Genomic DNA, 6952 nt, shown 5'->3' with positions numbered 1-6952 from the left:
TATACGAACACAGAGAAAGGTTATGGAGTGCAAACCTGAGCAATTATTGAGCTACACACTAGAATTTGAATCACTAACTATTGATCGGCATAGGATAGGCGGCGGTGGTGAAGGTGACGGTGATGGAGGTGACGGTGGGGGGTTGTGTTGGAGGTGGTGGTGGTGGCGCTAGTGTAGCGGTGGTGGCGGCGGTGGTTGTGGTGGTGGTGGTGGTGGTGATGGCGGCGGTGGTGCGCCTCGCCGCTGTCGCCTGTAGTAACATTTAGCTGCGAGGAAGGTGTTGGGGGCGATCTTCTGTTAATGGTTGTGGTGGTCGTGGTGTTAACGAGGTAAGAATGGTAGAGGTCGTAGTGTTTGCAGTTGTAAAAAAATTCAAGCCTGTATGCGTGTATATAATGCATATATGTGCACGCATGTAAGTATATCTAAATATACGTGTGGATATAGTGTCTACATAGAAATATTTCTTTATATGTGTGCGTGTGTGTGTGTGTGTGTGTGTGTGTAATTCATATATGCATATTGAATGGAAATTCGCCGGCGAGAGGGCAGCGGGAGAAATCTTCCGTCAAGCAACTGCTTCTGCCCGTTAGTTCCTGACACTTTAAGTGAGCCGGGTCCACCTAAGTTATGACTCCTAGGTGTCCTGCTGTTGTTTTTGAAATACCACCATTAATAGAGGTTGAACTTGGAACCTTCGAGTGACGTTGTTATCGTGAACTGTGAAGTATATCGCTCGACCATGGATCTATTTCTAACTGGGTTTCCCTCCGATTATATTCAGCAGCTTGCAATATTCCTTTTCAGCTCCAAATTACAATTCTCTTTGCCCATGGCCATATTGAGCTCTACACTTGGGTTTGACAAGGTATTTCATCTTCGCTGCTATTCTTTGGCGACCTTAGATTGCGAACTGACCACCTAGTTTAGCTATTTAAGCTGCAACAATCCCTTGTGCACCAGCTTCCACTGCCAGAGAATAGCGAGCGGTATGAATGGTGCATAACCGCCGTGGAATAACGAGGCACAAAGTTATGTGCCTCGTTCTGAAGCTAACACGACTCTATCGCTTTAATCATCAATGGTAAGTTATGTGAGTATGGTGACCAGTAATTCGATTGCAACAGCTTCGTATGAGGCGAGAGACAAGAATTACGAAAGTCCTGTGTCTGAGCTTGAGGTTTGTGGAAAATGAGTGCATTAGCTTTGGACGTATCTGTTGCAAGAATATAAAATGTGTTAGCATGAAGAACAAATGAAATTTGCAGTGTATGCATTATTCTTTTCTTTTCTTTAAAAAATAACAACCCCCCACCCCCAAAAAAAGAAAATAGATCTTGATTACATGTGAATGTACTAAATTAATGCTGCTGCGAGTAAAGAAAATAGAAATATGGAATGAAAGAGTTCTTCAGAGTCTCTTCTGTGATCTCATGTGTGCGAAACAGTTGTTTGGTTGTATTTTCGTCGTTTGTGTCGCCGGCCACTAACTGGACCGCGTAGTTCGGCTGTCTGTTTTGTATCGGCTGCTATTTCTATCAGACTAGTCGTTATTTCCCGGTCCATGTTAACTACCAGTTCTAGCAGTATAGTCGGTTGGTAAAGAAATATTACGTCGATGTCGGCGTCGGAGGTGCTAATTGCAGTGGTGGATTGAGCGGTGTGCTTTGTACAAGCCATGACAAATTGTAAATTACAATATTTGTATGATCGTCGGTCGTTAATTGATTTGAGCGACACTATCGCTGTTGGATTTTCTAGTGGTAGTGTCGGCTTTGCTTGTTTTTAGAAGTTGAATAACCTTATGCGGCTTGTAGTTCCATGATAGAGATCGGGTTTCCGATGTTGCTTGGTTTGGCTGCCATTTCGAGTGGACTGGTTGTCGATTAGCTGAACTGAAAGTCGGTGATCACCATTTTAGATGAGTTATGAAATAACCACTCTATAAAGGGGACAAATAATATTGTTTGTGTTGCAAGCAACGGAATTCTTACATTCTCTTGATTTCCTATAATTCAGATCACTTCACGGTCCCAGCAGACAAAATGGAAAAGGCGATGGCTCTAGCTGGGAAGGGAAGCCTGCGGTGTCTAGGTCTTTATGATTTCAGTAAGGGTGGCATGGCGTGGAAGGCAGCATGGCGTAGAAAGCGGCACGGCGTGGAAACTGGCCAGCACTTGATATTTGGTTAGTCTGGTTTTGGCTGCATGTTGTTACCCGTATTAAACGAGTCTATTTGAAATTTTCGCGGAAAACATTTATCTATATCAGGCTGAGTGAAAAGTAAGCAACGTTTTGCAACATGAAATTCACTACAATATTTTTCAACAATGCAGAAATTTTATTCATCAAAGGAAGTACCATTTTAATCAACACATTTTTGCCAACGAGTTACAAGTTTCTTTATTCCGGTAACATAAAAATCTGGAGTTCTGGAGCTGATGAATTCTTTGAATGCACTTTCAGAATTTGTTTGATTTTTGAACTCCTCTCGCAGGAAACCATCAAGGTGCTTTAAAAAGTGGTGGTCAGTAGGAGAAAGGTCTGGGGAATAAACTGGTGAGGAAAAATTTCGAGCTAAGTTCTCTTAACTTCTGAAGCGCCATTAGTGAAACGTGTGGCCGAGCATTGTCATGAAGAATGATTGGCCCTCTTCTGTTGACCAGTCTGGGACGGAAAAGTAGTAGTTTTTCGTTCATTTTGGCAATTTTATAGCATTATGTTTTCGGGTTTTAAGAAGTTATAGTGGATGAGTCCAGCAGTACACCACCAAACAGTCACCATAACCTTCTTTTTGAAGAGCTCGGGTTTAGGGAAGGTTTTCGGTGCTTCATTTGGTCCGACCACTGCGAAGAACGTTTTTTGTTATTGCACAGAATCCACTTTCATCACAAGTTACAATACGGTCGAGAAATGGATCGGTCTGATTACGGAGAGGAAGCGACAAGCAAATTTCATATCTGCGCATTTTCTGATTTTCATTCAAATCGTGTGGTATCCATTTGCCAAGCTTTTTTTGATTTTCCGATCGCATGCATATGGTTGCAGGCAGTTTTCTAGCTAACTCGAAGTTCTTTTGCTGGTTATCGAGTGGTTTTACGTGGATCTTTCTCAATGACGGTCTTTAATTGACCGTCATCGATGACAGATGGGGGTCCACTATGCTCACCATCTTCAAGGCTCGGGTCTCCACTGCGAAATCGTTTAAACCATTTCCGAGCTGACCACTCACAGGTCATTTCCTCACCAAACGTTTCAGCTGCTTTACGTCCTTTTTTGAAGTTGAATAGGAAAATTGCTCGAATATCGCGCTTTGACAGTTCAATTTCAGATGATTGTAACAACGGTAAAAAAAAAAAATCAAAGTTAATTTATTTATGCATTTGGTCAAGTCTATATCTGTATTATCAGACGATTTCAAAAATATGTTTTAAAATATTTCAAAACTTTGGAAAAATCCGGTACAAATTCTTCATAGTTTGAAACGTTGCTGACTTTTACAATGATGACAAGTTTTTTGACCGTATGGTTTTAAACTCCAGTACTGAGTTTTGTATGCATGTTGTCAGGAAAGACAGATTGAATAACGTGAGTCTTATCTACATAAAAGAAAAGTTTTCTTTCATTGAATTTTTTCAGTCATTGGTGTGCTAGATCAAAACAAATCAGGTACCTGTGTCTGGCATCTAGGATTCCTGGTTAAGTTGGTGGTGCTAGGCTAGCATGTTATCCTGGAGTGAAATTCCTCAATCATCCAACTCATTCTATAGGACTCAGTGAAATAGATGAACTAGCTTGTTTCCCCTTTCTAATATTTTGATTGAGATCCCTCCCGATAAAAGAGACTGCATCCGGAATATTTCTAATAATTACATTTAAGGTTTTTCACTTATGTTGATCTACTTCTATGCTAATCATTTTAAAATAAAATATGTACAGACACATACGCCTGTATATGTAAGCGTGTATGTAAATACACACACACACGCACACACACATGCACACACATACAGACATATATATGTACATATGTATACATATATACATACATATATACACACACGCATATATATATACATATATATCCCAATATTATATATATATTTATATATATATATATATATATATATATTGGGAGTTTTCAGTAGTTTTAACAATATGGCTTCTATAAAAATCGTGAGACGAACTCAAACTTTAATATCACGAACTATTTTGCTGTAAAAGAAATGACAAAAGACGGAAAAACTAAGCGTAACTGAAGAAAGATGGTACTTTTTAAATAAATTTTCATTTATATGTTTTTGATTTTTTAATACTTTTTTCACATTTCTTTTGATCTATTCATTTGTACTTTCGTCTAAAGACTGATATTATAAAGCATTAAACAGGAATTCACAAAAACAGACGGTAATTGAAACGTCGATTCTTTGAATAATCATATGCTTGTATAATTAAACTGAACCTGGGGGTGTGGTCACAATATAAGGAAGTCGATCAAGAGTGGACAAATACTTTTATTAAAAAATGTCACAATGGCCGAATTATAAAAAAAAGAACGACTTGTTATGTGTCTCGAAATACGTCTGGAGCTTTTCCGCCATATTTTCCGTTATTTTCCCCTGATTTTAGCTTTCATCATTGTTACTCAAAAACAAATCGTTTATGACTAAAGGTGAAGTGGTTTTATTTCCTACGTGATGACGTTTCTTATGTTATTGTTGATTATGAGGATGATGACGACAACAATGTGAGGAGACGTATTAGCTCCAGTACGGCGCTGATTAAACAGGCATCTGAACACAGGCATTCCTGACAAAACCAACCTTTCCTTTTTCTACATCAGAGATTACACTGTGATGTTGATACCTTTACTTAATACGGTACGATGTGAATTGAGCGAGGCTTGACTACTGGTTCTAGCAACTCACGTAACACCATAGATGCTCTTTCATTCATTATATACTACAGGCTGGGGATATTTTCAAACCTCTGTTATCCTGAGCACAAAAGTATTGAGCACTTGTATCTAATAACTGTACGATGATCAGTTCGTTTCCCATTCATTATCAAACGTGTGTATATGTATATTTTGATTTTTGTGCAATAATGAAGACAAACGAAGAAATGACATATTGAACGCATCTGATATTTAGATTTCAGGTAATTTCACAATAAATAAAAAAGGAACTTCATCTCTTACGCAAAATATTCATCAGTTAAGACATAGACAATAAATCTTAACTGGCATATGTCTTAACATATCGAAATATTTTGATATGTATTAACGGATGAAAATATGGCGTAAGTGATGAAATTCCCTTTTTGCCTATTGCGCAATTATCTGAAACATGCATATTAAAGGTACTCAAAGTATCGTCATCCGGTTTGACTTCATTATCATACAATATACAACTCTATGCCAGTACAAGCGAGCCAGTCTTAACTCCATTCAGATGGTTACGATAACAAGGATTTGGAGTGGTTTGTTCAATTGAACTTGAGATGAAAATTCTGGTAATGTGCATCGCTTCTAAGCATAACACACACACACGCACACACACACACACAGACGTACTTGTATGTATGTACGTATCTATAGAGAGATAGATAGATAGATAGATAGATAGATAGATAGATAGATAGATAGATAGATATGTGTGTATATGTATGCATGTAGGTATGTACGTACGTATGTATGTATTTTTGTATGTATTATGTCTGTATGTATGTATGTACGTACGTATGTATGTATGTATCTATGTATGTATGCAAGTATATATGTATGTATGTATGTTGTCTTATTTTTAGAATTTCTCAACAATAGTCAATGAGCCGGTTTGTAGCCGAGAAAGAAGACTATCGCCGGAATTTAGCCGGCATCAAACAGGTTATTCTTGTATGTCTATATGGATGAACGCATGTACATATGTAGATACATGTATAGCCACATGTATGCAAGCATCGTGGATCTTATTTCACGCTGAACTTCATATTTTCACAGTACCATTGACAGTTTCTATTCGTAATCTGATTAGGAGGGTTCTTTCTAGTTTTTTTTTTGGGGGGGGGGGGTTGTGAATCTCACCTTCACAAGGTTAGTATTGTAACAGTTAGAGACGTAGCCATCTGGTCCGATAAATATTGATAGAAATTTAAAGTTGTAATCTGGATGAAGTGCAGGGGTTCACTTCTTCATTAACCTTTAACATTGAGTTGATATCTGCTGGACAAATTACTCCAATTATTGTTCATAATTTCTTTTCCTAAGCCCAGATTATTATCTTTGCTCTGTTGTACTTGCATTTTATTGAAGAAAAATTCCCCAAGTATTCTTTGAAATGTGGATTTATACTCTCTAAATCACTGCCCACCATTCATATATTTGTATTCTCGAGATTATCCTTTCCACAGATTTCATTAAATAGTGTTCTAGCTATGATACCTTGAGGTCATTTTCCGGCAGCTGGTTATGATCTGATTAATTTCACGAAGCCTGCATCGGTTGAGGTATTTCTTTAGTTTATTGTTTTTCTGTATCCTTGTCCTGTTTGTGAATCAGATTATTTGTGACGATTCCCTGCTCTTCAAAATTATAAACCTCAAACTGAGAACCAGTGTCCTGGTTAGTAGTCCAAGTTAGACTAGTTTGTAGGTATGTATGTATGTATGGAAAACAAACTTCAACCAGCTATTCTGATTATATGTCTGTGCACACGTTTGAATGTGGTGTGTGCCAGAGGGTTTGCAAATCCAATGGGGGTCTTAAAAGACATGTTAGGATCTACAATGAGCAGAACTTACCTGCAGGTATTGGTAGTACAAATATGTGACCGAAAGAAAGTTAGGTGTGTTATCCTCATGATGTTGATGGTGGTGACCGAAAGAAAACATTCTTCTTCTTGTCCTCCTCCTCCTCCTCCTTCTTCTTCTTGTCCTCCTCCTCCTCCTCCTC

The sequence above is a fragment of the Octopus bimaculoides genome, chromosome 24 (assembly GCF_001194135.2).
Source record: "Octopus bimaculoides isolate UCB-OBI-ISO-001 chromosome 24, ASM119413v2, whole genome shotgun sequence".
NCBI classification, from domain to species: domain Eukaryota; kingdom Metazoa; phylum Mollusca; class Cephalopoda; order Octopoda; family Octopodidae; genus Octopus; species Octopus bimaculoides.
This window is presented reverse-complemented; position numbering follows the sequence as displayed.